Here is a 9,807-nt window from a genome sequence, read left to right on the forward strand (position 1 = left end):
TTTGTAATTGATATTATTATTATTTGAGTTTTTTAAATAATAAGTAAAGAAATAAAGTATACGTTACTTCTTGAAGAAGAAACGTAGTGTTGAAGAAAAATAAACAAATAAAACGAATGGTTTAAACTTATTGAAGAAAGAAAAGTATTTTGAACTAAAGAAAACATAATTGAGGTGAAGATTATATAAAAGAGACTAAAGGTCTTAAGCTAGATTAAAAATCTAGTATTAATAAAAGGTTATACTCGTACTGTAGGTCCGAGATAGCTCAAGAAAGATCGATTAGTGAAGTGAAGCTGATCCTTTAAAGGTGAATACGCCCCAACTTTTATAACTTGTTTAATAGAGTTAAAGTAAACTGATTACACGGGATTACGTATCTCTAAAACATTATAAACAAAAGTAATCGTTGGCCCTCATGCTGTCGTGTACGTCTGTTTGGATCCTTACATATGTGGTTAGACGGTGGGCACACCGCGCTACACCTGGTTATATGCCTCCGCCAAATGGTTTTTCGAGTAATGAAGATTAGCCGCTTGAAGAATCGTAGTTGACATCTAGGTGATCTGATGGCTCAGATCATTTTTGTTAAATTTTAAACCTAAATGATGGTTTGTATAAAAAAAGTAATCATTTTGTAAACATTAAACGGGTACTTTTAAATCTCTTTGTTATGTAAATATTTATATTTTAATCCACGCTAATATATTTCCGCATAAATCCACAACTCTGATTTAATTACAAAAACAGTACCAACTGTTGGTCGCACGCCTAGACCCAAGAATGGGGTGTGATAAGGTTGGTATCAGAGCCATCGATCTTAGCGAATTAGGTATTAATTGATAATACCTGAGCTTCGATCCAGGTGAATAGGAACTACTATTACTTGTTTTATTTAAATAGGGATAAGATAGGCTGGTAACTTTTTCTATCCCTCCTCAATCTAAACCACCCTTAGATGTCTTTCAATAAAATAATCGACAGCTTCATGCACAACGCAAGTAAAGCTGGATGCCCCGAACCAATTCTCTGGAACAACATAAGTGAAGACTATTATGAAGATTTCTTCAATCAAGATCATCCAATTGAACGACCCACACCGGTTTACTTTCCCGGCACCGAACAACTACCAATCAATCTACCAAGAAATTCACCTATGCAAGGGTACGATTCCCCAAGAACTCAAGTTACCATTCGTCAAACATTCCGGAGTATCATCCGTCCAACATTCCAACATATCACCCGTCTGACATCCAATGTATCATCCGTCCAACATCCATCCATCTTATGAATTTCTAGCCAACAAACAAATCAAGGTTGAACCAGAATCCAACTCTTCCGACTGGATACAATGCCACTCTGATCAAAGACGATGGCACACTAGAATCTCTACCAACAATTCTGTCGATTCTCACCCCAATGCCTACAATGGACCTTCTCAAAGACCAAAGATGAGAGTTACTCAACCGTACGAAAGGTACCACCTAGACCCTATGGTGACTAAAACAGCAATAGAGGAAGATGATCCAGAAGAGGAAAAAGACCCGGAAGAAGAGAAAGAAATTTCTGAAGAAGTAACCACCCCAAGTGAGGAACCATCAAGAAACTCCAAATGTGACTGCCCACCAGATAAAGGATGTATGCATCCATTTTTCCACATGAGTCCATGCTATGATCCCGAAGATCCTTATGTGCAAAGCATTCAAGAAATGCAGATTAGATTTCCACCGGATCTCCCGCCATTCCAAGGAAAGATTCCTTCGATATCAGAAAAAGTTGATGAAATCCATCAACAAGAGGTAGCCGTGGAAGCATTCTGCAACCATCCATTTGAATCACCCTTATCGCTATATTCAAAGAATCACTATGATATCGTGATGATGGGATATCGTGATCCACCGCCACAATACGGATATCCAAATGTCATTCAACAATCTCAAAAGGGGCATCTCGATTGAGCACTGCACGAGACCGCTGAGTTAAGGAAGAAGGTGGCTGAAGATGGAGTCAAAAAGAAGAAGATATGAGACAAGCTTCTTCACAAGTGCAACAAAATGAAATAGATGGGTAAGAAGTTTATGAAGGATTAAGAACTACGGTGAAGTAGTCAAGTGTTGTTATTTTTGTGATGTAATCATTTTGTAAACATTAAACGGGTATTTTTAAATCCCGTATTTTGTTATGTAAATATTAATACTTTAATCCACTCTAATATATTTTCACATAAATCCACAACCCTAATTTAATTACAAAAACGGTACCAATTGTTGGCCGCACGCCCAGGCCCAAGAATGGGGTGTGACATCAAACATGAGTAAACTAGTCCATATAACCATGTCCAAAACTAACCAGGCCTAAAAGAAAGGTTTAGCATGTTATTATTCTCAAACAACCCAACTTTGTGACCTAGAAAGAAACTTACTTATCTAGCCCATCATGTAAATTTAAACATGATATTCAGAAACCCTAGTGTCAAGTCGCCAACCGTCATCATCACCAACCACCGGTGACCTCCGACGGAAAAACAAGCTCCAACCGGTCAGCCTTAGAATCAACAGCCACCAATTCTTCACTGCTATCACTGTGAACCATCTCTCTCTGTTGTTGTGACATCCCACATCGGTTGAGAAGGAGAACTAAGCCTTCTTTATAAGGAGGTGGATATCTTACCCATCATAACGCGTTTTAGGCGCTTAATGGTAGTGGATGAGAGGAGAATTCCATAGTTAAGCGTGCTCAGGTGGGAGTAGTATGAGGATGGGTGACCACCTGGGCAACCAAAAGCAAATCCGTGAGGCGATGATGGTACGTCCCGACCAAAGCAAACAATATTATGGTGCATTGGTAGCTGGACTGTTACAAATGGTATCAGAGCTAGGGCCGAACCGGTAGTGCCAGGTCCCGCGAGGACGTTGGACCCCTAAGGGAGGTGGATTGTGACATCCCACATTGGTTGGAAAGGAGAACTAAGCCTTCTTTATAAGGAGGTGAATACCTTCCCCATCATAACGTGTTTTGGGCGCTTAATGGTAGTGGATGAAAGGAGAATTCCACAGTTAAGCGTGCTCAGTTGGGAGTAGTATGAGGATGGGTGACCACCTGGGCAACCAAAAGCAAATCCGTGAGGCGATGGTGGTACGTATCGGCCAAAGCGGACAATATTATGGTGCGGTAGTAGTTGGACTGTTACATTCGTTGTCACCCCGTCAACAAAATATCTGAGTCGTCCATCTATCATTGTCATCAACGGTCACCAGCCACCGACCATCTATCGCCGGAAAACCAAGCTCCGAGATCTAATAGCCCAAGCTTAACTAGTATCTGAAGCTACAATGATTATCGCAAATATCTATCATCATCATCATCATCATCATCCCCACAATATCATCATGCCATCTCTATCCAGATGCGACCAAGCCTACTATCTTTTTCTTTCTCTGTACCCCACAACACACAAACCCTTAAATGTATTCTTAGCAGCCACCAACCATAGATCCAACAACCAGCAATCATCGTCATTCATCTTGTTGGTTCATGCAAGGATTGCTGGTAATGCGATTAAGCCATGCCCGAATCAAATCTAAGTTGTGTTTCATTAAGCCGAAACTCCGAAAATAGCCCTAAAACTCCTCTAAATGTCATGTACCTTCATATATAAACCAATATAATCATTAAAAACAGAAAACTTAATCCCAAAAACACCTCCAAATGGACTAAAATCGGAGTAAGACCAAACTATATTCGAACTGAGCAAGAACACGCCCTTTTAAACTCAAAGCAATCTAACAACGTACCTTTAAGCGACCTAATCCAGATCTACGAACCCAATACGAACTTCAAGCACCTTTTTTTCCAAAATCTTCAAACTTTGTTTCAAAACTTATTTCCAAACTTTTTTTAAAATTAACGTCCCGTTCGGGTAATCGCGGAATTAGAACCCGAATATCAAGAGCAAAGTTGAATCAAATGATTCAACCCGCTCTGATATCACTTGTATGTTTCCTAAAACATGGATTTATTAGATAATCGATCGAGAGGGGTGTGAGAAATCATACGATTGGAGATAAATATAAAGATAATATAAAGGTAACGATTCCGTAATCGGTGTAAGAGTGATTGAGATATCGAATAAACATCGACCACATCTACTATGAGCTCCCCTTGAATAAGTGATTTACACCAAGAAACACACACTAAAATAGAAACAATATGTCCTATTTGTAGAAAAACACAATAATCTAACATTCTAAAGCTTTCTCCTCATTGAAGCTAAACACGTGCATTGAAGCTATCGTCTCATATCCGAATTACTCGCTAACTTTAACCGAATGATTAACTGCCACTTTGATATATGATGTACGTAAAATTATACATCTTTTTAGCATCAAATAATCTCTAAAAACTGCAATTTCTATCAAATAACATAGCTCAGAAGGCTACTTATCGTAATAAAATGCAAATTCAGGTAAACCCAAGCCTCAGACAAAGAAACAAGCAAAAAGACAAAGAAAAATGGAAGAAAACACAGGAAAAACAAAAAACACGCCCCCATGCTTCTGAACATAAGAAAAGACAAAAATCTACAGGAAAAGACAAACACTTAAGGCAAAAGCATGGGGCCGTGCCCCCTTGGCCACGGGGCCGTGGTCACCCTCAGATACGACAAAAAGGATTTAGGCACATGTCAATAAAAAGCACGGGGGCGTGCCTCAGAAGCACACCCCCGGGGTGAGTCATCATGTACGATCTGAAAACATGCAACTGGGACACGTGGACGCGGGGCCGTGCCTCATAAAGCACGGGGCCGTGCTCCTTCCTCCAGACAGCCTATAAATAGTGGAGCATGTTGCACTCATTTGGTGTGCTTGAAGAAGATCTCTAAACGGGGTTCTATTATAAAAACACCCACATTACACTCATATTGAAGATATTGTGAGGAGTTTGAAGGCTTGGAGGTTATCATCATCATCCTCATCATCAACATCATCATCATCATTAAGAAGGGAGATTCATCCACATTTGGTTAGATTGTTCTAGTTTAATCATGTGTTTGTTATTATTATCTCTTTTAATGTCTATAACAATGCTCATTATGAGCTAAACTCCATTTACCATCTAAAATCTATGAAGAGGCTTTGTTTTACTTGATCATTGTATAAAACATGTTATTTAGTTTAGCAAAGTACATGGTTATTTTGCAATTATCTTTTGATGAGAAATGTTTCACTATCTTAATTCAACAATTAAAAGTTGGTGATTGTCAATCATATTGAAAATCATTCATGATCGATTCATGTTCTTGAAAGATAGAAATACTTTGATAATTTATCGAAACATGGATCCTTATATTGTACTTAGAAATGACGAGATATAAGTTATGATCTATTTCTCTAGTTTTGGTAATTTTGAAAAACATCGTTAACACGATTGCTTAGATAATCATGCTAGTTAAAGAAATCATATGTTAACGGAATGTGTAATTATAACCTACTTAAATCAACCAAGGTGAGGTTGTGTGACTAAACTATAACCACCCGAAGTTGTTAGAATTGGTATTTGAGAAATCGAAGTCAATCCTAATCTTTCTACTTTATTAAACTACTTGCTAACTTAAATTGACATTCTTGTGGTAGCATGACACTAGGAAAGGGTTGACTTTAATTGCACATGCTACTTTCTTTTATGTCATAGGATATGCTCACTTAGAAATGAGGGGCTATTCTATCATATATTATTACGGAAAATTTATCACATGTTTACTTTATAACATCAAGGATGAATGGAGTGGATTCTTGATCTTAGATGGTAACCTTCATATAATTGAACTACTCGTTCAAAATTTCTCTTCTTGTCACCTATATATTATATAAGTATTTATATTTTATAAAAAGTTTGAAAATCAACCCCAAAATGATTTAAACTCTCCGATTGAACTAAAACGAAGATTCATTGTTAGAAACATTTGTGCCCACGAATCGATACTTGGTTCTTACCGATACTATCCTACATATACGATAGGTACACTTGCCTATTTCGTGTGTGTTTAGTTTTAGTAGAAATCACTTTCATAAAGTTAAAACACAATCTTGTGCAAAGCTAAATCTCCAATCTGTTATAATTTAAGAACTCATGCGTAGCACACCACCAAGTTTTTGGCGCCGTTGCCGGGGAACACGGTACGTGTCTAAGAACAATCCAAGTTTTAATTTAATCATTGTTTATAATTGTACAAATTTTTAACTTTTATTTTACTTTCTTTCACTTATTGCTATATTAGAATTAATTATTTTAAGGCTAGCCTAACCTTTACCTTTAATTACCTTTACCTTTAATTACCTTTACCTTTATTCTAGTTTAATTGTCTTATACCTTAGTTTAGTTTTAATATAGTTTAGCCTAACCTTCAGTTTAATTTAAATAGTTTAAATTTTGATTTAATCCCATGTATGTCCTCTACATTTGGACCTGAGCTTGTTTCTCCAATTTCTAAATCGGAACGACTCTTTCGTCGACAAACGCGTAAACAGATTGCAGAAACCACCGAAACAATCAAAGACGAGTCAGTAGACGCCACGACATCAGGAGAAAATAAAACCTAAGAAATAATGGCGGCCCAAAACAACGAACCGAACATGAGCCAGTATGCCAAACCAACTCTCGAAGGCTATGGAAATGGAGTGGCTCCACCCGAAATCACCGAGAATTTCGAAATCAAATCAAGCACCATTAATATGGTGGAAAATTTAGTTCAATTTCATGGTCTTCTCAACAAAGACCCTCTTTCTCATATATCCTGATCCTTACAAATCTGCGGAACCTTTAAAATTCAAAACGGTTCAGAAGATCAGATCAAACTCAAACTCTTTTCTTTTTCTCTAAGGGTCAAGCCTTAGAATGGATAGAATCCCTTCCTTCTGGTTCCATCACTACTTGGGCCCAGATGGTTGAAAAGTTTCTCCTAAAATACTTTCCGCCTGATAAAACTGCCAAATATCGAGCCAGCATCACCGGATTCCGGACCGATGATGATGAATCGTTACACACAGCATGGGAGAGATACAAAAGTCTTCTGAGAAGATGCCCACATCATGGACTGAGCGTATGGTTCCAAGTACAGACTTTCTTTGATGCACAATCCAGTCAAAACAAACAGGCCATCGACCAAGTTGCCGGTGGAGACCTGGGATCCAAATCACCTAACGAAGCATTTGAAATCATGGAGAAGGCAACAAAGAAGAGTTTCGCTTATAACCCACCAAGATCTACACCAACACATAAAGGATTGCACCATGTCAATTCTAACACTCTTGTCACCGCACAGCTTGAAGCCCTTTTCTAAAAAAATTGAACAACTTCAAGCCGAACTATTAAAAACCAAGATCACGTGTGACACCTGTGGAGGAAATCATAAAACAAGTGACCGCAAACAACTTATTATGGCCATGGAAGAAGTTGACTTCATCGCCCGTCAAAACAACGCTTTAAGCAACAATTACAATCCATGATGGAGACACCACCCGAATTTCCGTTAGAAGGACGGAGGTAACACTCAACCCCTACCCGGATTCGAAAAAAGTCCGATGAATCAATCCTTCCAGCCTAAACCACAATTTCAAGATCAAAGTTCCAGTAGCCTTCAAAATCCGAGCTACTCAAAAATCGAAGAAATGTTGATCCAAATCATGACCAAACAAATGAAGCAGAAAAAAAGGCCGACTCAAGGGCTCTTGATATCAGCGAAGTATTGTTAAAACATGAAGCTGACTTGAAGAATCAACAAGCATCACTATAGAATCTAGAAACCCAAATCGGACAAATTGCCCGAAAATTATCCGAAAGACCACCTGGCACTCTTCCAAGCAACACAATCATCAACCCGAATGCAACAGCTAAAGCTGTTGCACTCAGAAGCGGTACAACCACTGTTGCCCCCACAACTTCAGAACCAGCTATGGAGAAAGGATCCCCTGACAAAACACAGAATGTACTGATTCCAACAGGCACCGTACAACCCAAGGAACTAGTCCGAACTTATGTTCCACCTATTCCATACCCTGGACGGCTGAAGTAGGAAAGATTGGAAGCTCAGTACGGGAAGTTTTTAGAACTCTTCAAACAACTCCACATCAGCATCCCTTTTACCGAAGTCATTGCTTAAATGCCCAAATATGCCAAATTTCTCAAAGAAGTGCTGACAAACAAGAGGAAGATGGAGGAGCTATCACATGTCACCCTGAGTGAAGAATGTTCAGCTGTCTTCCAAAACAAGTTTCCGCCAAAAATGACCGATCCAGGGAGCTTTACTATCCCTTGTCTCATAGGAAATTTGTCTGTTAGCAATGCCCTGGCCAACCTAGGAGCTAGTATTAATTTAATGCCTTATGTGGTTTTTGCAAAATTAGGGATAAGAGAACCAAAGCCCACCCACATGAGCATTCAGTTAGCTGACCGTTATGTTAAATATCCTCGGGGCATTGTTGAAAACATGCTTGTCAAAATTGACAAATTTGTTTTCCCAGTAGATTTTGTAATTCTAGATATGGAAGAAGACAAAAGTGTACCTCTGATTTTAGGAAGACCCTTTCTAGCCACTGCAAAGGCTATCATTGATGTTAGCACCGGCAAACTCACTCTCAGGGTTAATGAAGAGGCTAGCACTTTTGACATAGAAAATCTAAGCAACATCCGCAACATCACGATGACACACTATACTGTGTCGACATCATCGATTCCATTGTGAGTTATTATGTGCGGAAATCTTCCATCAGCACCCCATTAGAAACACAAATCTTGACCAACGTAAACACTAAACCCACATTGGAACATGATAATCTCGATACTATAATTAACTATCAAGAAACATCAGAAGTAGTATATGAGATCACCGAACATAATGAAAAATCGAAAACCTCAATCGAAGAACCACCACCCTTAGAATTAAAAGAACTTCCGAACCATCTCAAATATGCCTTTCTTGAAAAAGACTCTCAACTCCCAGTAATTATTTCATCTCACCTTTCGAAAGACGAGAAAGACGAACTTCTTAAGGTTCTCAAAAACCATAGGAAGGCTATCGCATAGAAGATCATGGATATAAAGGGCATCAGTCCTTCCTTTTGTTCTCACAAAATCCTCATGGAGGAAGAATACAAACCCGTGGTCCAACATCAAAGATGTCTCAATCCCAACATGCAAGATGTGGTGAAGAAGGAAGTAATCAAACTCCTTGATGCTGGATTAATCTACCCAATCTCAAATTCACCTTGGGTTAGTCCAGTTCAAGTAGTACCCAAGAAGGGAGGAATGACAGTTGTAATGAACGAGAAGGACGAGCTAATCTCGATGAGGACCATCACAGGCTGGCGAGTTTTCATTGACTACCGGATGCTTAATGACACCACAAGAAAAGATCATTTTCCACTTCCTTTTATCGATTAAATGCTTGAACGTTTATCTAGGAAAATGTTTTACTGCTTTCTTGATGGATTCTCCGGATACTTTCAAATTCCCATTGCTCCTGAAGATAAGGAGAAAACCGCCTTTACATGTCCATACGGAACCTTCTCCTACCGAAGAATGCCATTTGGATTATGTAACTCTCCGGCCACCTTCCAACGTTGCATGGTGGCCATCTTTCATGAAATGATCGAACACTCTATGGAAGTTTCCATGGACGACTTCTCTGTATTTGGAGACTCCTTCGATCATTGTCTGAAGAACCTAGACAAAATGTTGGCTAGGTGTGAAGAAGTAAATTTAGTACTCAACTGGGAAAAATGCCACTTTATGGTCAAAGAATGCATTGTT

The sequence above is a fragment of the Bidens hawaiensis genome, unplaced genomic scaffold (genome assembly GCF_021521415.1).
Source record: "Bidens hawaiensis isolate Kalapana, Puna unplaced genomic scaffold, B.hawaiensis_p1.1 tig00025541_1, whole genome shotgun sequence".
In the NCBI taxonomy this organism is placed as follows: domain Eukaryota; kingdom Viridiplantae; phylum Streptophyta; class Magnoliopsida; order Asterales; family Asteraceae; genus Bidens; species Bidens hawaiensis.